We start from the raw sequence: 24,981 nt of genomic DNA on the forward strand, positions 1-24,981 counted from the left end.
CACAGCCAGCTCACCTCATTCCCTGATCAGCCACCATCCTTCCTCTGGGCGACAGCCACCCACCTGGCCAGCACCCTGAGACCTCCAGAGCACAAAGAAGGAGCTGCTACAGCTTGAGCTGTGACAGCTCCATCTCCTCTGGAGGCCGGGCATGGAGGGGGACACGGAACACAGGCACCACTTGAACTAACAGGCCCTTCCCCAGAAGGGTGTGCCGCGCTTCCCCCAATCGCCCACTACCCACGCCTCCCCATCCCTGAGAGATGGCAGTGGAGCTGTTCCACTGAGCCACGCAGCGGGTAGGGGCTTTTTCTGCTACTGTGCACTCAGTGCTGTGTGAAACACACACCAAGATATAGTCCCTGCCCCAAGCAGCTTCCACAGCTACGGGCCCAAGCCCTGATGCAGAGAACGCTACAGAGCTTTGCCTGACCATTTGCCTCCACTGGAGTTTGCAACGTCCCATCTCACAGTGAGCTAGTAGCAGAGCTGGGAGAGAACCCAGGAGTCCTGGCTCCCAGCCCCCCCCTCTTCCCCTCCCTGCTCTAACCACTAGCTCCCACTCCCCTCCCAGAGCTGGGGAGAGAACCCAGGAGTCCTGGCTCCCAGCCCCCAACTGTCACCCTGCCATGACACTGGATGTCTCTGCCCAGCTTCCCCACCAGGGGATTAATAGCGAACCCATTCGCAGCCACTGAGTTTCGTTGGGGCGGGGGCCAGTGTCCCAACCTCTCCCCCATGCTTGAGCAAAGGAAGGAGCCGTGGCCAAGGGCTGGCCCCCCGCCTGGGGAAGGGCTGGATGCACAGCCTCACTCCCAGTGTCCTGAGCTGCCCTTGGGGAGGAAATCTAATCCTAGTGAGGGGGAGGAGGGAGCCGCAAAAGAGCTCACAGCTGCTCTGGATAATCAGCGAGGGTGCGCTGATGAGCAGGGACGTGCACGCGTGGCTGCAGCCGCTGAACAAGAGACGAGGCCAGCCCAGCGCACGGGGTTCGTACGTGGTGATCTGCGCGGCAAAGCACCCACACGGGCAAACCCGCCAGGGCTTTGCTACCAGTGTCACAGAAAGCCTGAGTGCGGAGCAGGTGTGTTGGGGGGTGGATTGAACCCCTCACTGCCCAGCCAGGCTGTGGGGCTCCCGTGCATCCCACACCCGGTCCAGCCGACGAGCCGGGTCTCCCAGCCGCTGGAGCTCCCTTGGCATCTCGCCACACTGGCCTATTTGGAAGCAGGGCAGAGCCCCCCCATTCCATGGGACATGTCACACTCCAGCCAGCCCCCACCATTGGTGCAGGTCCTAACCCTACCCACTCCAGCAATGGGATTCTCGGGGGGGGGGGGGGAGAGAGGCTGGCCTCCAGAACCAGCCCTGGGCCATGCCCCAATCTCCCAGGGAAGAAGAGCCCTCCGAGACCCTCCCAGCTCTGCAGAGATACATGCTAGGAGAGGGGTAACCTGCTGTGATGCTTCAGTGCCTGAGCCCACCCTGGCAGGGGTCCGACAAGAACGCTCCCTCCAGCCCATGCCCAGGATCGCAGTACCATCCAGGTAGGTTATGGGCGGGGCTTTTCTGTATTCCTCCGCAGGCCCCACCCTGGACCACGGGCAAAGGCAGGAGAAGCCATCACCCCATGTTACAGATAGGGAAACTGAGGCACAGAGCAGGGCAGCAACTGGTCCACGATCACATGGTGAATCAGTAGCAGAGTGGGAAATTGAACCCTGGCAGCCTGGGCCCCAGGCCCCCCTGCTCTAAGCGCCAGCCCTCACTAACCTAGTGCCACTCCTCCGCAAGGCACTAAACCCACCCGACAGGGAAGAAAGCTGTGTTAGTCGATGGCGCAGCCTGGCTGCGAGGGGGACTCGGAAGTGTGAGGATGAGGGAAGGAGGGCGGGGGCCCCGTGCCACGCAGAAGCCATGGGGCAGGGGAAGCGAAGGCTGGGAGAACATGGACAGATGGCGACTTCCTTCTTAGGCGAGCTGCAAAGACAGCCATGGCGTTCCAGCACCCGGGACAGCAGGGGCTGTCCCAGCACCTCCTCCCCATGCCCAGGGAGCACTGGGGGGCTATGTGGTGCCTACCCCTGAAGCCACCCCCCACTAACCTCAGCCGGGGTGACACACACCCATGGGTCACTTGCAAAGCAGGAGCCACCAGCTGTCAGATGCTGTCCTGGGAAACCTCCCGCAAGTGGGGGCTGCCCCCCAGACCCAGACACATGCTCCAACAGCACTAGCTCCTTCCCCTGAACATGATCGGGCAGGAGGAAGGAGTGACCTGGGGAACCTGCATCAGCTGCCAATATCACAGGCAGCCTTGACCAGCCAGGGCCAGGCCAGGCGGGAAGGTAGCCTGCTGCAGAGCGGGCAGGGATGGAGCCTGCTGCAGGGGATGCAAACGGCCAGTGGGGAGTTCTCTTGCTGCCTCAGGGAAAGGGGCGAGATCTGACCCAGCTTGGGCCTGCGCTCAGAGGGAGTTTTGCCATCGCTAGCAGTTGGTGCTCAGCCCCTGATCCACAAGCGACTCCCGTAGGTGCCTGTGTGACAGCTGCTGGCCAGCGCAGTGGGGTTCGGACTGGGGCCCTCTGGAGCCTGCGCTACAGAAGCCAGGCTCTGGAGCTGGGGCTGGCGCAGACCCTGCTTCTGCAGACCAGGGTGTGTAACATGCCATGGACATTTGGATTTAGGCGCCCAACCCTTTAACTCAAGCAATTGTTCTCAGACAAGTGGCCCAGCTTAGCACTGACACTGCCGGCTCTTTGTGCTGTGTCTGTACAGAGCCTGGCCCAGTGGGTAGGTCAGCAGCGGCTGAGCCTGAGACCCACCACTCGGATCAGCCCATGCGTCCCTTTGCCGGGTTCGAGGCTGGATGCAAACTGCCCCCTCAGGGTTTGGAGAAATGAGCCCACTGCCTCAGGGGTCTGCCCCAGCCATTGGGATCTCCAGGCCATTTTCCCTTGGAAAGGCTGTACATTGGAGGAAGCCAGGAGAGACATAGCCCCTGGACGTGATCTCAGCCAGTCCTTTCCATTCCTGGGGGAGGCCTGGATTTTAATCGAACCAGCTGAACACACACACTAACGGCCCACTGCCTTGTCTAGCCTAGACTTGGTAGCATGCATTAGCTAACACCCCACCTTAGATCTAATGTAGACAAGGCCCAAGTCTGGAGCCAAGCCCAGAACAGAACCTGCCCTAGCCACTAGGTCAGCCTTCTGCCCCTGGATGACTGGTCCTAGACATGTGGGTTCTCCCTCTGCCTTACTGGGTGACTGCCCTCTGCTGTGCCTCAGTGTCCCCTCCCAACCTTTGCCTAGTTAGCCTAAGTTGGGTGGGGTTGGGGCTGCTTCTCTCTGTGTGTGTACAGCACCTGGCACAGTGGGGCCTGGGCCTCATTCCAGTATCTCAGAGGTGACCGGAATGCAGGTGACAGATGCAGACGTGCGGCCCTTTCAGGGAAGCGATAACAAATGAGGGGAGGAGGAGGAGGGGGTTAGAACAGCATTTGGTTGAGGCATTTCCCCTGGAACCTGGTGGAATGTGAAGGGGACCCGAGGGTGAACACGAAGGACCTGACTGTTAGCAAATCTCTGTGTCAGCAGCACTGTGCGGCAGGGGGCGCGTGGGTGGCAGCCAAACCCCACATGCCCCCGGTGTGCCAGGGCCAGCCTAGGTGAGCGGGCGCCGGGTCCCCAGCTCCCCACCATGCTGGCTCTTACTCAGCCTGGAGAACGGTTTACTGAGAAAACAAACTGTGGGACCCCAGCGCTTCACTCCCGACAAATCCACCAAAGAAAGGGCCTGGTGCAGCATGTTTATTTGATACAGCCACAGCCAGTGGGTGTAGATACAGCTGGAACCCCAGCAGCTCTGAACTCCCAGCTCTGGGCCCCAAAGCGCTGCCTTCAGCCAGGCTGGCCAGCAGCTGCTGCGGCAGCTCTGGGGTGGAGCAGGGAAAGGGAGGGGCAGAGCTGATCAAAGGTGTTCCTACCCACCCCAGGCTATGTACTGCAGCAGGCCACGGGGGGCAGAGTCACAGGGTAATTGGTGGTCAAGTGGTTAAAGTAGGGGATAGAGCAGCTTGATTCCTGGTCTAGAAAATCCCAGCTGTCACAGGGGAGTGGGGTCTAGTGGTTAGTGGGTCTAGTGACTGGCATAGGAGACTGAGAGTCGGGGTGCTAGTCCCAGCTACGGGAGGCAAGCTGGGTCTGGTGGTTATTAGCAAGCCTTGGGGGCCCGGATTCCTGGGTTCCCTTCTTGGTCTGGGAGGGGAGGAGGCTTGGCTCTGGCACCTTGCAGGGACTCCTCTCACCTCTGAGATGGGGCTGCCCACCCCGAGCGCAAAGGGGGATGTGTGGTCACGCATGAGCACCAGAAGGCCCCGAGAGGCTCAGATAAAAGGCAGCATGGGAAGAGCCGAGTAAAGTAGTTAGATACCCCCCCGCCCCAGCCATGGCCCTTTAATTGTCTCCAGCTGGAAACAAGGGGTCCTTGTTTGGGGCTCAGTGTGTGAATGCACAGCCTGTGCACTAGCCCTAGCTCCGGTGTGGGCTCCCCTTAAAGGACCTGTGGTGGTTGTAGCCCCTGGCCCAGCAGGGCAACAGACCCCTGTCTCTGTGGTGTGGCCAGTCCAATCCTCTTCTGGGGGGTGGGCGGGGAGGTGACCCTGGCTACAGAGCAGATCTGACAGCTCCCTCCCCAAAGGGGGCTGCTCCCCTGGCTGTGAAACACGCACACTCCTTGGAGCCAGAGGCCTGAGTGCCGACCGATTGGACTCAGCCATCTGGCCCTGGCTGTCTGAAGTCAGTGGAACTGACTGCTGACTCCCACCAGCTTTGGATCAGGCCCTTTGCCCCGGTCCTGTGTTGGCCTCCCCTGGTGCAGCCATTCACAACCGCGGGATGCGAGTGCGAGATGCTGCCATGCAGTGTGACGTGAGTGCCAAGCTGCGCCCCCAGAGCGGCATGGGAGTCTCTCACACCCACGTCAGCCCAAGGGGGAAGGCAACGGGGGACCAGCCCCACTGCACTGTTCCCCACACCTGGGGAAGGATTTTAGACCAAACAAGGCCCTCTCCAATCAGTGTGGGATTCCCCCAGCCCTTCCCTGGAGAGCAGGCGCTTGCCTCTGCGCCTGGGGCCAAAATCGCCCCTCCTTCCTCAGCTGTTGGCTGCTGCTTTACCCCAGAGCTGGCTGCATATCGGGGGGTCAGCTGCAAAATGTGAATGATCATTGAATGGGCCTGGCTTGGTCACTGGGGATGGAAGACCCCAGCTCCAGCAACCCAACCACACTTAGCACTGCTCCCCCCGGCTCCATCCAGCCTCTCCTGTACTAGGCGCCCCCTTCCCCTGGCTGTCTAAAAGTGGGGACGGAGCAAGTTCTCCCTGGTGCCCCTCTAGAATCAAGGCTAATGGGCGTGGCTATGCAAATCAAAGACTGGGTGAAGGGTGGAGTTAGAAGTGGACACAGTGATTATAAAGTGGTTGGTTGGCAGCTGGAGCATGTGGGCCGCAGGGGAATGCAATGTGCCACCCCCACCTCCCCCAGCCATCTGATGGCTCCTTGAGCAACCAGGCTCTATAAATACCCTGCTCAGGGCAACAAAAATCCAGGCATGTCCCCCCTGCTCCCCAGAGACAGCCTGGGCCACAGCACCTGCACAGAGCCAGCTCCCACAGTCAAATTACATCCAGCCTGCTACGCACGGCGACCCCCCAGAGCCCGCCCAGAGTCCTGATAGCCACACCCCAGTACCCCGATTGCAGAGAGCCCCCCTAGTGACAGGCAGCTGGGACACACATGCTGCCGCTGGTGAAATCAAATGCCAAAGAGCCTCTCTGTCTCCTGGCGCAATGTGCAAGAACCTGGTTTTCTCAAGTAGTGTGCTGACCCAGAGCCTCCTGCCGCAGCCCGGAGCAATGACACCTGATCTATGCTGCAACAGTTTCCAGAGCTAGGAGACATGTAACTCCCATGCCCAATTAAAAATTAAAGCGGAAAAAAGATATATTTTTTTAAATGCCTGCAACCCAGCAATCATCGGACAACAGCTGGCCCACCCAGCTCACACAGCATAAGGCACTTTCCAAGACTTTGCCCTATGTTCTAATGCAGCAAACCCGGCTTAGCACCGGCTCCTTTCTGATCCTTCACACATTTTTATAGATCATGAGGAGTTAAGAGTGAAAAAAACCCACACCAGAACTCCAGCTCTTGTCACCTGCAAACTTTGCTGTAGCTTCAGATTTGACCCACATGCATTGGCTTGTATAGTTCACAACATTGAAAGAGAATAGGATCTGCATGTTAAGACGAGCACATGGTGAATTACACTATTCATTATATAGTCTTGCAGCTGTCTTTTCGCAAGTGAGGAAAGCAATGTGAGTGTTTATAATATTATGGGGCTGTTGACCCTAGCAATAAAACCATCAGGGCAGTTTAAAAGAGTTTTAGGAGAAAGCCAGAAGAGGTAAAAACAAAGATGGGGGGGAAGTGGAAGATAAATACAGTTGCCCTGGAACTACAATTCACTCTCCACATAGTGCACAAATATCAGTGTTCGGCACATAGGCTATTCCTAACCCCCTTGCACATACGTCAAAAGCTCTAACCCCATCCCACGCAGTATTACTGAGAGTAGAAAGAGTGGCAGTATTTAGACCAGGACAGGTTAGATTAGAACAGCCGGAATAGATTAGGAGGGATGAGCCTGGCTTGGCTGGAAGAGTTCTCACAGTTTCAGGGTGGTTTGGAAATTGAAGAGTTTTGCACATTTTAAAAAATATTATAAAGCAAGTTTATAGGAAGCAATTTCCAAGAGAAAAGAAAAAGAAAAACACAGCCAGTGTGAGAGAACAGAGGACAAGTTTGCTGGCACTTACCTGCTTCTCCCTACTACGCCCCCAAACACTGGCTGCTCTATTCTGCGCTGGGGAAAGCAGGCGCAACTTGCCGATTTCCTCTGCTGAGAGATGGCTCTGCGCGCCCAGAGCTACCATGCAGATTATAGGACCGTGTTACCCAGTAATTCCAATGGAGGCAGGATTAAAGTAGCCCAGACCCGCCCCCATCGCAGCTTCCAATCTGTGTGGCTGCTGGGCCAGCGTCACAGCCGACCCCTTTTTTCCAGGGCTTGGAGGGATGTACACACACACATACGCGCACACACACACAGCAGGATTAGAGAGGAACAGCAAGGGTAGTGCTCTGCTCACCACCACCAGCCCCGCTCTTCTGATTTCATTCCTGGGTCCCGCTGGCTTTTTCCCCAAGCGACGAACGAAGCTGCCTCTTTCTCCCCCGCTTTACAGAATGACTTGCCATGAGCTTTCCTGCCACACACTAAGATCAGACATTTCACTCCCTTGGCCTGGCTTATGGGGGTAGTTTAGCCATTTTTAAAATCCAGATGATTGTAGGATCCCCTCTGCAGATTTTAATCCCAAATAGGCACATACCCAAAGCCCCAGGAATAACCTCTGGATTAAATGCCCCAGATCTATTTTGGTTCTTCTAATCTAACCCCTGAAGCTCTAAATATAGCGGGAACCAAATTCACTTGCTTGACTCCTTGATGGCAGCAAACAAGCCTATCTAGAGGAATGCACAGTGCTATTTGACACAAGGGCTAATTCTATAAATCCTGGTTAAATCAATGAGGCTATTCGTGTGAGCAAGGATGTGCCGAGATAGGCTCTTAGACTGTAAAATCATCTGGGCATTGACTTTCCCTGAATTCCTCTCCAGCGCTGCCCTGGCTGTCAGTAGTTAAATTAATCTAGCCAGGGATTGCTATTAACAAGTCAACATTTCCAGCAGCTGCTGTACATTCCCACAGATTCTCCCTATGTGGAGAATAAGAAATGACTGCAGAACCACTTTTGAAAGTGGATGGGCCTGGCCAGTCCACTTTTCACCATGGGCCCGGCCCCCTGCCCCTCCTCTTCCCTCCTGAGGCCCTGCCCCCCAGCCAGGCAGGAAGCTGGTCTGGAGCCCGGCCTGGGTAAGAGCGGCTTGGGGAGCCTGGGCAGTTGTGGGGAGCCACAGACCCTCCACCTGACCAGGGCTCGTGTCCACACCCCCAGACCTCCCGCCCAGGGCAGATGGAGGGTCCGCGGCTTCCCACAGCTGCCCACGCAGCTCTTACCATGGCCCGGCTGTGCCTCTTTGGCTCCCAAGGCCCCACCCCTAGGCCAGCATGGAAGCCGGAGCTGGGCCAGGGTAAGAGCTGAGTGGGCAGCTGTGGGGAACTGCAGACCTTCCACCTGCCCTGGGCGGGGAACCTGGGGGGCAGGGACATGGGCCAGTTGCTACTCTTGTGTCCCCCCCCCCATATGCTGGGCAGGTGGAGGAGCCCGGGAGTCCCAGCCCAGCTCCAGCTTCTGGCTTGGCCAGGCGGCGGGGCCTCGGGTGGGAAGAGGAGGGGCAGGGGCGGAGCCACGGAGGGACAGGAGGCAGGGCCCCCACTTTTAGGAAGAATCTGTTGCCCCTGACCTGTGGTACATGTTGACTTTTAGATGGCAACCACCGCATGTGCACATTATGTGCAACAGGGGTAGTCAATTATTTTTTGTCAATGTCCACATTTCTTGGTCAAGGTCTAGTCAAGGTGCAGACTCCTGGGAAACATTTTTCACACTGCAAGTGCCCCTGTTCAAACACACACAATACTGTGTAATACACCCAGGGCCTATTGCTTATAGTTTTAGTGCATTAAATGAAAACTAAAATCAAACCATATAACCTAAAATAACCTCCAAGAAAGGTATAATACATTACATCCGAGACGTTGAGAAAGTACATGGATAAAATGTCAAATAGATGCAAATATTGGCATTAAAACACTTTGACAACTGGTTTACGTTTTGAATTTGTTTTGGGTTTACGAAGAGTATTATCTTTGGTTTTGTCAAATAAAATGATTGTAGGCATATAACCACCCAATTGCCCCCCCATCTTCCTCCTCTCCCCAAACTCCTCGATTGCCCCCCTCCCCGTCTTAGGGTTACCATATTTCAAGAGAACACTGCCGAGAGAGCAGGGAGAACTGGAGAGGGTATTTGAGGGGTGCTGGAAGGGTGTGTGTGTGTACTGGCTGGGATATCTGGGGTGCTGGCAGTGGTACCTGTGGTCTCATTCTCAAGGTGGGGGCAGTGTCGCACTCCCAGTGACAGTGTCAGGGCAACTGGCAGAGGCCTGGAATGCAGCGCCAGCCCATCAGTCAGCACCTCTCTGAAGGCCTCTCCTCACCCCAGGGCAGGGAGCTGGGGTCTGGCCCTGTCACCCCTCCCAGTTGAGCTCTGAGGCCCATAGCAGGGCAGGCAGCCCGGCCAAGAGGTAAGTGGCAGCTCTGCTTACTGGTAGGCCAGGCAGCTCAGCTCCCCCAAGCTTCAATTGCCTCCCACCCAGCTCTCCGCACGCAGAGGTTCCCACCGCTCCACTCACTGAGCCTGGATGCCAGCGCCTGCTCATTTGCCCACATGGCCCACTCGTCCCATCCCTGTACTGCTGCCGGTCAGCGGAGGATGGAGCTGCAGGCTGCACAAGCAGCCACCTGGGGACACACTGTGCCCCGCAGCTTGACCCAGATGCCCACCCCCTGCAGGAGGGGGGTCCTGTGCTGGGGAGCGGGCACGGCTCCACCCCATTTGACCCAGATTTGGCCCATGGTCCGCCTATTGACTACCCCACTATAGAACATAGCTGCAGTAGCAGGACGTTAAGGTTGCAGAGTCAAGCACCCCAAAGTTAGGAAATGCCAGAATGAAGATGGCCCGTCCAACCTTAATTCACTACCCCCCCCATGTGTGCATTATGACACAGTGTTTATTTACATGATCACATGGCATTTTAGAGGAGAGGAAAGTGATCAGGAACAGTCAGCATGGATTCACCAAGGGCAAGTCATGCCTGACTAATCTAATTTCCTTCTATGAGGAGATAACTGGGTCTGTGGATGAGGGGAAAGCAGTGGATGTGTTATTCCTTGACTTTAGCAAAGCTTTTGATACGGTCTCCCACAGTATTCTTGCCGGCAAGTTAAAGAAGTATGGGCTGGATGAATGAACTATAAGGTGAATAGAAAGCTGGCTAGACCGTCGGGCTCAACGGGTAGTGATCAACGGCTCCATGTCTAGTTGGCAGCCGGTTTCAAGCGGAGTGCCCCAAGGGTCGGTCCTGGGGCTGGTTTTGTTCAATATCTTCATTAATGATCTGGAGGATGGCGTGGACTGCACTCTCAGCAAGTATGCAGATGACACTAAACTGGGAGGAGTGGTAGATACGCTGGAGGGTAGGGATAGGATACAGAGGGACCTAGACAAATTAGAGGATTGGGCCAAAAGAAACCTGATAAGGTTCAACAAGGACAAGTGCAGAGTCCTGCACTTAGGACAGAAGAATCCCATTCACTGTTACAGACTAGGGACCGAACGGCTAGGAAGCAGTTCTGCAGAAAAGGACCTACGGGTTACAGTGGACGAGAAGCTGGATATGAGTCAACAGTGTGCCCTTGTTGCCAAGAAGGCTAACGGCATTTTGGGCTGTATAAGTAGGGGCATTGCCAGCAGATTGATCATTCCCCTCTATTCGACATTGGTGAGGCCTCATCTGGAGTACTGTGTCCAGTTTTGGGCCCCACACTACAAGAAGGATGTGGAAAAATTGGAAAGAGTCCAGCAGAGGGCAACAAAAATGATTAGGGGGCTGGAACACATGATTTATGAGGAGAGGCTGAGGGAACTGGGATTGTTTAGTCTGCAGAAGAGAAGAATGAGGGGGGATTTGATAGCTGCTTTCAACTACCTAAAGGGGGTTCCAAAGAGGATGGATCTAGACTGTTCTCGGTGATACCTGATGACAGAACAAGGAGTAATGGTCTCAAGTTACAGTGGGGGAGGTTTAGGTTGGATATTAGAAAAAACTTTTTCACTAGGAGGGTGGTGAAGCACTGGAATGGGTTACCTAGGGGGTGGTGGAATCTCCTTCCTTAGAGGTTTTTAAGGGCAGGCTTGACAAAGCCCTGGCTGGGATAATTTAGTTGGGAATTGGTCCTGCTTTGAGCAGGGGGTTGGACTAGATGACCTCCTGAGGTCCCTTCCAATCCTGATATTCTATGATTCTATGTTTTTTTTCCCAGAGAACCTCTACCTCACTCAGTGCATAGGAAGGACCTAGGAGTATAGTGAAGGCATCTGTTTTCTGTAGGACCCCCGCCTCATTGGTTGCAGAAGCTGGAAGGGGTGCACAGAATGATTAATTATAGGCAGAGCCATTAACAGCAAAGCACCTGTAGTTAAGGTTGCTTGACACTTCTCATTACAAGATCCTGTTTTCAGTTTTATATAGCTTTGCCAAAATTACGTATTTGGGCTGAAATGTTCCATGCCAGGTCTCTATCTCTGGCTGAAAAATATAGAATTTTTTAATGTTTCAGCAAAAATGGCCCAGCCATTTCTGAGAATGCAATTGGGGAAAATGAAGTGGTTTTTCCAACACATTTTTTCCCCAACTCATTGGATAGAAGGTTCATATATTTTTAGCAACCAGCCTCCACTAAGCGTGTGCAAATATTGATTTTCAAACACTTATAACATGGGCAAATCTGGGTGAATTTCACCAAGAATGGTAAAAAGCACCTCTTTGATACCAGGACCATCCCGCTGCCAAATGTGGAATTCCTATTCCAAAACATGAGGATGCTAGGGTGCTTTTTACCATACTTGGTGAAATTCACCCAGATTTGCCCATGTTACAAGTGTCTGAAAAATCAATATTTGCACATGCTCAGTGGAGGCTGGTTGCTAAAAATATATGAACCTTCCATCCACGCTGACCATGCTATCTAATTCCCCCATAGCTCTAGTTCAAAACAGGCTACAGCAATAGCAGCTGGGCGGGGGGACAAGAGGTTACTGTGAGTTCTAGTCCCATCTCTTCAGCTGACTCGTGTTAAGGACTGTGAAGTACACAGCTTGTTACTGAGTAAGGCCTCACACCACTCCTGTAGGAGGCAGGCATGTGTCAGCCCCTCCATTTTACAGATTAGGTTGCACAAGGCCACGTCTGGTAGACCAGGGAATAGAAGCCAGATTCCAGGCTCTATGCTGCGCCTCTCAAGACAGAGAGGCAAAAGGTGGTTTATAACATCCTTCTGCCTTCCAGATTCTGGGTTGCTCTGGGACTCAGTGCCAAATCTGTGTGCTTGGTTGTGCTGTCTGTAGCCACTAGACCACACTGCCCTCCAGAGCCAGGAAAAGAACCCAGGAATCCTGACTGTCATCATTCTACCACTGTCCAGCAGACACTTGGGTGAACCATCAGCAAAATGTGTGTTGCAGTCTTCTCTGGTGACTGGTAAATATAGAAGATAACAGCCTACTACTGCAATCAGTGAATCCTATAGCTCAAGCAGTAGAGGTCTGGATATAAAGATCCTAGGGTCAGACCCTGCCAATGACCCACCTTGCAGGGGCAGCCTAATGTCACATGATGTTACAAAGCCTCAGTAGGAATTGAACCTAGAACCTCTGGACCCAAGAGCATGAATTTCTACCACCTCAGACCTGAATTGTTCCATTTCCTAACATTGGAGCAACACGCATGGCAACCTTAATGTCATTATTTGGCATGTGCTACACACACACAATGCAAAACGTTGCATAGATCATACACTCCCCAGCCTTGCTTGTACTCTGCCCACCTCCCCTGCATTTATTCTAACATTCCAAGACCTTGATCAGCCCCAAGGAGCTACTTGGGGCCTGGGGAGGGTTGTTGGTTTGTTTTTTTAATCACCCTGTTAGAGAGACGTTTCCTTCCTTCCCAAATGTGATAGTTTTCCCCAGAATTGCACCAGCCTGGGGCTGGCGACTGATTTCACGTCTGAAATCTTTTGCTTCCAGCATTTGATTCTAGTCCTGGGATATTGGGCTTTAAATTTGGGATGTTCGTATGTATTAGAGAACCTATTTCTATACATTTTAAAGATGTATTTGTTTTTATTTTCCTCCTCCCTGTGCTGGGCCCACTTTCCTCTCATGAGCACCCTCTATTGGATATGTGTATGTGCCTGATCTTTTTCAGCTTTGCGTTGCTCACGGTGCCGCCCGCCGGCTATCAGCCTCATTAGGTGGGTCTGTGCAACTCAGCCCTCTGGCCAAGTCACATTCAGACTGTATGTGAATAAACAAACTCCTTCCAGGGTACAAGTCCAACAGGACTTATCACAGTACCCTCGATTGGTCTCTTCCTGCAGCCCTCTCTGGGCTTAGGCTTTGTCTTCACTACCCGCTGATCCGGCGGGTAGCAATCGGTTTTTCGGGGATCGACTTACCGCGTCTAGTGAAGACGCGGTAAAATCGATCCCTGATCGCTCTGCCGTCGACTCCGGAAATCCACCTCGGCAGGAGGCGGCAGCGGAGTCGGCGGCAGCGGTCGACTTTCCCGCGTCCTCACCGCTAGGTAAGCCGACCTAAAATACGCAACTTCAGCTACGGTATTCACGTAGCTGAAGTTGCGTATCTTAGGTCGGAACCCCGCTGCAGTGTAGACCTAGCCTTAGTCCTCAGCCCCTTCTGTGCTAGCTCTCAAACGGTCCCTGCTCTGGAACGGAGCAGTGCCCCTAGGGCTTCCTGCCTGGAGACTCTTTGCCTCCTGGCGAGCCTTCGCTGACCCAGCTCTCCAGCTGAGTCACTCTTTATAGTTCAGTTCATTCTCCTTCCAGTGAGGTAACAAAGTCCAACAAATGCTGACCCTCTTCTGGGTCTTCAGCCCCTTCCCGGGGCTACTTCCTTGCTCAGGGCTTAAGCCACTTCCCTAGTGTCTGGTGGGGGGGGACCCAGGCCTACCCACTACTCTGGGTCCCAACCCATGGATCCTACAAATAGTAGCCACCTGCTTCATCCCTTTTTACTCTGTTGTTGCTGCTACTGTTTCCGGGTCAGTTCCCCACAGCCGCATCGCCTTCACCCTTACCCAAGGCTGAAGTCCTGCTTGCATCTCTGCTACCAGCCAGGAGCATCTTCCTTGCTTCCCCAGTCCCTGCCAGCAACTGAACTACTCTGTCCCTTTTATAGGAGCCTGCTGGACTCTGATTGGCTGCTCCCTGCAGCCCCTTCTCTGACTGGTTTCTTTCCCACATCTGTCACAAGGTAGCCTGAAGTACTCACTTCTACTTCTCTTTCCTGGGGCGGGGTGTGGTAGGACCACAAGGCCTCCAGCAGGGGGCCTCTGAGCCTAGTACACCCCATCACACTCCCTCTGAATCCTGTCCATTTGGACTCCTTGGCAATTAACACAGCAAGTGGAAGGATACAAAAAATAGTCCCAATAACTTTTGAACACATGCTAAAGTGTTTCTAAAACAGGTTTTTATCTTCTGTGAAAGAGGCTGAAAATCCAGAAGCCATGATAGTGTGGTATAATATCAAGGTATCTACACAGCCCACCTACAACCAAGATTGGGGTGATAATAATCCCTAGCCCTTATATAGCACTTTTCATTAGGAGATTTTAAAGTACTTTGCAAATGAGGTATAATTATCCCTCATTTTACAGATGGGGAAATTGAGGCACAGAGGTGAAGTGACTTGCCCAAAGTCACTCAGTAGACCAGTGGCAGAGCCAGGTCTCCTGAGTCCAGGGCTCTAGTCACTAGGCCACACTGCCTCCTTTATACCACATTATTTTATAGTCTCTCTTTGTCTACATACAATGTATCCCCTCAATCATTAGAACCCCAGAAAACCCATCCAAGCTTTCCTCAGGGAAGATGGTGGCCACTTGGCTGTTAGGAGGTAGTGAACAGCATCCCAAGAAGTAGATGAAGGGAGGGTCTGGCCATCTTCACTAAGGGCAGCCTGTTGCCTCAGTCCATTGAGATCAATGAGAGATGGTGGCCATTTTGAAAGAGGGCAACTCTCCAAGGCATTCTCTGACAGAACGTTATTCTTCCACCTCTGCTGAAGAAGCAGCTTTCACTTATGAAGAGTAATAGCAAAAAGGGACCACTCATGCTAAAAATGACTCTTCAAAAACCAGCCGTTGTACCCAAACGGCTCAAGACCTGCCTCTGGGCTAATTTTCTGTTGACAATGGCCAATCCGAGACCATTAGGGACCCAAGAGCTGAGCCAGGGAACCAAGTTTCTTAAGAGGACCCATTTTTAAGATGAATTTTAATTCAAAAATTCATCAACGGATTGACTCCAATTCTCAGAATCAGTCCTGTGCCGAAGAAGGGCGGCTGCCGGTTTGAGAGGAGACGCTGTGTTCCTCGTATGTATAATAAAGAGGAAGAACCCCTGCTATCCGGGCACAAACCTCAGCTGAGCCGGCCTGTCCCTAATACACCCAAGTAGTAAGATGTTAAATATTCAGTAAGTTGCTGTCACATGAGCTGCCCTTGTGCCCCACAATAGCACTTCTCCTGTTACAGCTGGCCTTGTTTTGCTGCTTTTCAGCAGAAGAGCCGCACTGACTGTTAATTCCTAACAGCAGCACGCAGAGGTAACTCCTGAACTGCCGATACCCTGAAGGACTAAAGGCCGGGCCTGCCTGAGCTTTTGGAAGTTCAGGGCAGGTTACAAAGGCAGATCTGAGCCACCCCACAGGCACCATTTGTGGGAAGTTCCAGTTTGAAAGAGATAAGACTCTGGTCCAGGGTTTTGAACCCCTCTGATGCCACAATTCCAAGCACAGCCCCGGGTTGTGCAAATCAACAGTGCATGACTCAGGAGAATGCAGCAATCCATGTATTCTGACATAGGGAAGGGGTTAAAAAAAAAAAGAGAGACGCCTGAAAACAGTCACCCAATCAGCAAATCTTTCCAGCAGACACACTGAGCATGGGACATTTAATACGACAGCAGTCGAATCCAATGCTGTGCTACGAGCCATGGCCACGCACAGTCAGCACAGCCATGTATGTCTATGCGTCGCTGCGAGCCCCAGTCACACAAGTAAATCCTTTTGAGTGGCAGCTGGCAAAACACGATGAGACAGAGGAGCGATCGGCCAGCTAGCTTGGCTAAGAGGGAGTCTCTGGGGAGGCAGTCCAGCCACTATGTAGCAGCAGGCTTGACAACATCCAGCAACACTGCCCCCTTCATGGAAGTTGCATAAATACTCCCTGATTGTTAATTAATTATCATTAGCTTCTCCCTAAAGTAACTCTGTACCTCAGCTGGTTCTGAGAGTAACCCCAGGGCAGCGAGTGACAGATATATCAACCCCCTGCAATATCTTTGGGAGGCTTTTTATTAATGTATCACATCCACCTACAACTGGTTAACATTTTTAGTTGGAAACTTTTTTTAAAAAACCTACATCTTTTGCAAAATACTCTGTGTGCAAAACTGTCCTTTTGGGGTCAAAATGAAAAGTTCAAAATTTAATTTTGAAATTGATTTTTTCCCTTTTCTTCTTTCCTTTTTTGCTCTTTTGCCACAGAACACAATAGAAGATGCCGAGGGTTTTGTTGTATGCTTTTCCCCTTTGCCGCTCTCACTTTCCAAAACTTCCTCAACTTTGGAAGAGTTATAGGACAGCCAACGTGAAATGGACTCAAAGGTGAGGAAGTTTTGGAAAGTGAGATTGGTAAAAGGAAAAAGGAAAAGACACCTTTTTGGCATTCATTCTGGTGCACTCTGGGTAAAAAAGAGGTGAAGTAGGAAAGAAGTGAAAAGTTGCAATCTCAAAAATACAAATTTGACATTTCCCAAAATTGGAATTTTTAAAAAATATATTTCCCAAAAAGTTGTCCCATTTGACCCCTGCAAAATGGAAACCTCAAAAAAAATTTCACTAGATTGTTTTCCCCACGATTTACCTAGCACTATTCCCTGCCCTTTGCTGTGGAGCAAAATGGGAAGAGGAGCCTGCTCCATGTGCTAAGAGAAGCTACTGCCCCTTAGCACATGCACCAGCACTCACCAGCTGCCCTTCCTCAGGAGGTGGGAAATTGGAGAGGGGCAGTCAGTCAGCGGAGGATTTCCCCAGATTGACAGGTTCTTCCCTGCAGAGAGGAGCACAGTGTGTGTATAGGCACCTGCAGTTCTACATCTCCCCACCAGAACAGAAACATCTGAAAGCAGATCGATGACACTGACACATGGAGGTTGGTCAGTACCCACAGTGGGAGTTTCCCATTGATATCTGACTTCAGGGACAGGGTAAGATCTGATTCCAGTTCCCCTCTCCTGTGCAGGGTCTGTGTATTTCACAGCACTAAGAAGTTAAAGGGGGACAGATTCAGGGTCTGCATATTAAGTAGAGTACATGGCAGATATAAATACATATAAGTATAGCTGCAGTGGTCTTTTTCATAATGAGGAAAGAAAATGGAGTGTTTCTGGTATCACGGGACCATCACCCCTTCCAGTAAATCTTGGAGGGGAGTTGGAAGAAACATTACTCTCTCATGCGCCTACATCTTTTTTCAGAGAAGCTAAAAAATGGGGGGGGGGGGGAATTAAGTGGAAGGTAATAAAAAAATCTACCCTTGGAAATGCAATTTGTCCTGCACATGGTGCAGAACAATTTCCGGCATTTATTCTATTTTCTCTCTCACACACACACACTCATGCTCACACATGCTCGCGCTTGCACACACAATCTTTAAGCCCAGCCAAGAGCAGGCAGGTGCCACGGTTTATTCTGAGCTGCCATCAGGACACCACCTTTGCAGAGAGCGGGAGCTGGTTTTATGACTCGTACGACTCTAGTTGGTTTGTTAAAATTTCTGACGTTTCAAAATTGCTAGTTTCATTTTGGGGCGAGTGCAGTGTTTTGTTTAGATTTCCACCACTTTTTAAACATTCTTAGATTTAAAACAAAGAAATTAAAGGACATTTTGAAAGGAAAAGTCGTTTCTAACTGAAATCCAAACATTTCAATTTATTCAGATTTTTTCCCCCTAAACAAACAATTCAGCCAAATTGACCCAGAGCTGCAAGTGGTTTTGGTGTCACCAAATAGGTTTCAGGCAAAACATTTTGCCCAGCTCTATTTGCACCTACAGTGAATAGTCAGGGGCCCGAATGTGGCTGAACTGAACAGCTGTTTGCAACTGGAACAGGTCCCCCAGCCCAGTCCTGGCGGCACCAGGCCAGCTGTGCTTCTTACACACCTGCTATTAGGACAGAGAGCCCCTTCGCCCCCCAGCAATCAGTCACTGAGGGCTGGGAGCAGTGCGATATTTCTAGCTGCCCAGGGTGAGTAGAGGGCAGAGCCTGGAGCAGCTTCTTACACACCTGCTATTAGGACAGAGAGTCCCTTCGCCCCCCAGCAATCAGTCACTGAGGGCTGGGAGCAGTGCGATATTTCTAGCTGCCCAGGGTGAGTAGAGGGCAGAGCCTGGAGCAGCAGTGAGTGGCTGGTGGTCAGCTCCAGGCTATGCAACAGAGATCAACCCAAACGCCGCAGGACCATCCCAGCTGCAGGAAGCAAGTTTGAGCATCAGCCCCAGCATGTGAGAGCACATTTGACTCTGTGGACACTCACTCTGGAATCTAAACCAACCGAGGCCCCTGGGGATGATGGCATTCCTGGGTCTTTGCTTCTGCTGTGAAAACAATTAAGGCCAGGATCTCTGCCCTGGAGCGTTCAATCTAGATTAGATGGAAAAGTTAATGGGGAACTGCTGACAACCCCTGGAGGAAAGGCAGGGAGTCACTCCAGGAATGCCAGGAACACCCCGTTCCTCAGGTCTCTGGACAGGGACTCAGGAGATCTGAGGTCTGTCCCTAGTTCTTCCACAGATTGTCCGGGTGACCTTGGACCTGTCCCCAAATCTCCCGGGGCCTCAGTTCCCATCTGTGGTGAGGTAATTTCTATGGACTCAAAAGCTAATGGTTTTCTGACTCTTCTCAGAGAAGCTCCTGAGGTAGGAGCTTGCTGATTTGGTCCTGATCTTGCGCTGGTTTACACCACGACTTTCATTGCAGTGACTCCTGATTCACACTGGAGCAAACTCAGAATCAATGCGTTTGTTGGGTTCAAGCAGGCAAATCCACAGTGTACATGACCTTCACGATTTTTATGGTGTGTCTTGCAATATTTGGTATTTTTCTCAAAGCTCCAGCTCCTGGAGTCCTGGGATTAGGTCACAATCTCAGTTGATGTTTTTATAAACTTCTGGCCCTCATGGCTGCGGAAATGAGAGAACGTGACCCCTAAAGGGAGGGGAAAGGAAAGGACCCAAGATGGATTAACTCTTTAAATCCTAGTGCTAAAATTTGACAAGCTAGCCTTGGTTCAAGGTGGAATCCCTTACCCCATGTTCCCAGGAACATTCTCAGGCCAGGATCTGCTCCCAAAGTCCAAAGACTGTTTCTTTTGTCTTAGGTGAAAGAGAAAGAGGGAGAGGGAGAGGGAGAGACACTTTGGGGTGTTTTGCCCCTCACTTTTGTAGTCCAGTCACCCTTTGAAATGCAGTTTCCTGAGGGTTAGCCTTAGGCAAAGTTCATTCCAGCTGGGAGGACGGAGACAAGGCATCTCTGGGTGAAAGAGGTTCCATGCTGTTTGCTAAGCTACAGCTCTGTTTGTTCCTGCCCCCTTCCCTCCCAAAGAATGGCCACTTGATGACACCTGAGAAACAGGTTTACCCTCCCCTCCCCCCAGACTTGTCTGGTAAAAATACTTCAGTCAGGATTTCAGTTTGTGCTCATAACGTTACATAGAATCCTTTGATAGGATTGACCAGCGAGTTCTTAGTTTTCACAAGGCATGTTTTGCACAAAGATTATTACAGTCGTGTGTAGGGTGTGAATACAGAGGAGCATTCATTCACACTCACACAGAGACAAGGGTGACATGTCCCAGTACAGGGATAAACCAAGATCCCCTATTTCAGCCGAGAGCAGAATGGGCAGCTGCAGAGCGGCTGTCCATCAGTCGGTGGGGAAGGTTCTGTTTCCCCCGCAGAAACTGCATGCGCAGGGGCTTTCCACAGGAGTGGGGTATGTGTGCGTATTTCCTTGTTGTCACGACAATCTAATCGCTCTCACATCAGAGACAGGAAATCACTTAATCAGAAGCCCTGTGTGTGGAAGAAACAATATTTTTATTGCTACAATGCGTGAATAAATTCATATTCTGACAAAGAAACAACCACCCTGCTCCCACTAGATTGTTTGATCTGCCCAGAGATCCCTGTCCCAGTGAGGGACCTGGCTCTGCTGGAACTCAAGTGCCCTCTGATTAATTTTTATTAATGCCCCCACCCCTTTAATTCTCTGTTTGTAACCAAAAATGACATTTTTGACCAAGTGAAAATTTGCCGAGAGCGCATTCATTGTGGTCAAAGAACCATTGGCCCATTGATAACTATGTTTGGGTGAAAAAATTTCAATCAGTTCTGCTGCCCACCAAAACATGTTCAAAAGGAGGAAAAGTACGGGGACACTGGCAGGCCAGTGCCAGCTTGTGCCAAGGTTTCCCATGTCTCACGGACAGAGACACTTGCAGGTTGATATTGATAAAATAACTAAAAGAATTCTAAGAAAGTGTTTAATGGTTAGACTCTATTGGATGCTTTTCAGTTACTGCCTGTGTTAATCTTGCTGGTAATATCTGTGTTCCACACTGTAATCTAATACCAGAGCGGTTGTATTGTGAACTTCTGTGACCGTAGGTATCATCATACCGGAGAGCGACATTAATTAGTGTGAAGAACTGCTTTTCTACAAACATTGATTTACCCCTTCCAAAAAGAGGAGACCCACTGATACCAGATGGGCTATCATCTGATCTTACAACAGGAAACGCCCCACTGTGGGCAGGACCGGCTCCAGGGTTTTTGCTGCGATCGCGATCTGCTCTACTGCCGCCGCTTCAGTCTTCAGCGGCAATTCGGTAGCTGGTCCTGTGCTCCGAGAGGGAGCGAGGGACCCGCCGCCGAATTGCCGCTGAAGAGCCGGACGTGCCGCCCCTCTCCGTTGGTCGTCCCAAGCAGCTGCTTGCTGGGCTGGTGCCTGGAGCTGGCCCTGACCGTGGGATTCTGAATTGTCAATAAAAGGATAAAGACTGTTATTGTTGTTGTGTTCTGCTCCCCTTGAAGACGCGTCATGAGAGCTGTAACGATGTGGTTCTAGCGGGACCCAACTGAGAGTGCCAATTCAGGATCAATTGCTTAAAACAGGGCAATTACAGCCCAAGGCTGGGGTTTTTCCACCTTTAAGGCAAACCAAACCAGCCAGACAGTGAAGACTTTGGTCTCACCCCACTGGCTAACCACAAGTCACACAAGCAATTCCCTTAGACACTCCAGTTTCCCAGTATCACCACCAGTGCCAATCGTTATGGGGACAAATGGCTATGAAAACCAATACCCCAGTAAAAGAAAAAAGGTTCTCCTGATCCCAAAGGATCAAGCCCCAGACCCAGGTCAATATACAAATTAGATCTTACCCACAAATCATGCTGTTGCCAATCCTTTAGAATCTAAAATCTAAAGGTTTATTCATAAAAGGAAAAAGATATAGATGAGAGCTAGAATTGGTTAAATGGAATCAATTACATACAGCAGTGGCAAAGTTCTTGGTTCAGGCTTGTAGCAGTGATAGAATAAACTGCAGGTTCAAATCAAATCTCTGGAATACATCCACAGCTGGGATGGGTCATTCAGTCCTTTGTGTAGAGCTTCCATTTGTAGCAAAGTCCCTCCAGAGGTAAGAAGCAGGATTGACAACAAGGTGGAGGAGAGGCATCAGCCTTTTATAGTAATTTCCAGGTGTAAGAACATCCCTTTGTTCTTACTGTGGAAAATTACAGCAAAATGAAGTCTGGAGTCACATGGGCCAGTCCCTGCATACTTTGCTGAGTTGCAAGGGTCAATTGTATAGCTGATGGTCCTTAATGGGCCATCAAGCAGGCTAGGCAGAGCTAACACCAACTTGTCTGGGAAGTTTTCCAGAAGCATAGCATAAGTTTGAAATACAGACAGTATAGAGCCAATATTCATAACTCCAACTACAAATTTGATACACACATATAGACAGCATAATCATAACCAGCAAACCATAACTTTGTCTTAGACACCTCATTTGACCCCGTTTATACAAGATTTGGTGCCACTACAGGACTTTGGTTGCAACCATGTTCTATATGGTCCCAGTTCAAATCAATAACGTGATAAGAGCACATGGCAGAAGGGGGATAAAAACCCCAGACAAAAGTACTAGGTATCTCTGTGCTGCTTGGACTTGGGATGGGGTGGGGGAAAAGGTGTTTCTAGGCCTGAGCAAGAAATCCCCAGCTGTCTAGCCTGGGTTAGCCCTAAAGGACAAATAGAGCTTGCTGATTATAGACGCCAATATTCCCTTTTCCTAGTTAATAAATCATCATATAGTTTACTATAGGATTGGCTACAAGTGTTTTCTTCGGTGTGAGACCTAAAGGGCAATTGACCTGGGGTAAGTGACTGGTCCTTTGGGATCAGAAGTAACGTGAATATTGCTGTGATTCTTGGTGTAGAGGGCCATTGAGCAGAAAGGTACGCTCACCTGGACAGCAAGACAGACCAGAGAACCCAAGGGGCTGGCGTTGACTCCATGTTAAGGCTGTTCAAGTGTCTGAGGAGTTTGCACGTGGTTGGTGAAATCTAAGTTTAGAGCTCGCAGCTGATTTGGGGGTTGTGCCCTGGTTTTTGACAGTCTGTCCTGGGCTGGCACCCACGCTCTTGTGTCACTGTTGGGAGTGTTACTAGTATCATCTATTGCCACCTGGAAGATCTACACAATGCACATGGAGTGAGCGCTTATTTGGAATTGAGCATGACCACTATGAGGCCAGGCTGCAAAGGACACAATCAGTTTCATTTTCCTGATGTGAGGCCCACAGTTGTAGAGTCTTGGAAATGCCATTTGATGCTGATTCACATTATCCAGCTGTCCAGCCAAGAATCGGCAGCCTTCCCTGCCCATCACCCAAACACCAGCTCCATTTGCTTGCTGCAACTCTAATCTCATGGTCCTTGCAGAAATGATCATGGGACAAGGGTTGTGGAAAGAAGTCCTGGTTGAATTAGGGATCTTTGGTGGAAAAAAGTCAAAGGCTTGCACCAAGGGTGAGATTGTTTCTCTAGGTGGGATTCATGGTTAACAATAACACTTCATTCTTACCATCAGTCAATCTCAAAACACTTCATAAGGAGGTCAGTATCATTACCCCCATGTTACAGATGGGGAAACTGAGGCACAAAACAAGGGAAGTGACTTGCCCAAGGTCATGCAGCAGTCCAGTGGCAAAGGTGAGATGTGAACCTGGATCTCCTGAAATCTAGTCTACTGCCCTTTCCATTAGGATACATTGCAATCGTAAGGCTTGGATCTGCCACATCCCAACTCTGGCAGCCTTTACAGCCTAGTGGATGATGTATTTGATCACTTTAGCTCTTCACTCATGGTCAAATCCTAGGACATGTGTTTTTCAAGCCAGCAGGGTATTTACTCTCAGAAATGGCTGCCAGGAGGGGGTGAGAAACCAGTTTATTTTATAGCCATGTCGTTTGCCCTAGAGAATTGTTTATATCACTGTGTGTGCTCCTAGCTATCATATGATGGGGCAAGCTCAACAACAACAGTGAATAATTGGTTAATGCAATTTCAGAACGTTATTTGCAATTATAATTCATCAGAGAGCAGCCATGAGCTTTGCACGCTGGAAACAGATTTCTCTCATTTGTTCCTGGAAAATCTAAACCAATTAACTTTACACAAGGCAGAAACAACCACTGATCGCTGGCCCTGGAGGCTGTGGGTTTATCTCTTCACTAAATCACTAACCTCCCACATGCGTCATGGGCAGTGGTAATGAGGCCGGTTTGGGGGCAGGGAAGGTAGGACCTGAGGAGTAGGGGGGGAAAATGGCCTAACGTGGGCATTTCCCCCCTATTTTGAAACACTTCCTAGTTTGGGGGAGGAAAGGGAAGGAGACTAGTCTCTTTGCAATGAAGAGTCCTGCATTTCTGTAACACAAGGGGTCTGATTGTGACTGCTGATTTGAGCCCTGGGTGGGAGCAGGATTAGACCCTAAGCACCTGTTTTTCTGTATTGCATGTAAAGAAATGTCCATGCAATTGCACAGTTAGGTTCTGATCCACTCTCACATTGCTCTAGTATTACCTGAGTGTAACTCCGCGGATCCCAAAGCAATGCGATTGTGAATGTGTATGTGGAATTACTGTGACTACATGCAGATATCAGATACGTCACATGCAAGTAGCTGGACGCATAGCTGGTCATTTGCACATGCAATTCCCCCTCATCTGCAATCAGAGTAACAGGGCATGAAGGTGAGCAAAAGGAAATTGATTTAAAAAAAAAATCAGGCCTCAAACAGATCTGGAAGCCTTCCCTGGGGAATACAGGTGTGACTAGAACTGCTCCAAATTTGTTGGCTGAAAAGTGTTCCCATAAAAAAAAAAAAAGAGAGAGAGAGATTTAATCAGAAATGGAAGTTTTCACAGGGACAGTGTCAAGCATGATTGAATTGGTCATTGGGGAATTTCAAAACAAAATGAGCATTTTCAGTTCTAATTAAAGTGTTCATGTCGTTTATTGAAAAAAAATTTTTTTTTTAAATTGTGGATTTTTGGTTCCTCTCCTCACTGACTGCAATACAATGGGTTACCTAGGGAGGTGGTGGAACCTCCTTCCTTAGAGGTTTTTAAGGTCAGGCTTGACAAAGCCCTGGCTGGGATGATTTAGTTGGGGACTAGGTCCTGCTTTGAGCAGGGGGTTGGACTAGATGACCTCCTGAGGTCCCTTCCAACCCTATGATTCTATGAATGAATGAGGTGCAATCCCCAGCATCAGAGGTGTTAAAGAGCAGGTTAAACAAAGGAAGACAGAATGTAGCAGATCCAGGAAGTGAACCACTGGCTAGGTAAGAGGTGTAAAGTGGAGATTACCATATTTTAGGTTCTCAAAAAGAAGACACTGTGGGGGAGGGGAGAGCTAGAGGGGGCAAGGAAAGG

This window comes from Emys orbicularis, chromosome 7 (assembly GCF_028017835.1).
Source record: "Emys orbicularis isolate rEmyOrb1 chromosome 7, rEmyOrb1.hap1, whole genome shotgun sequence".
NCBI classification, from domain to species: Eukaryota; Metazoa; Chordata; order Testudines; family Emydidae; genus Emys; species Emys orbicularis.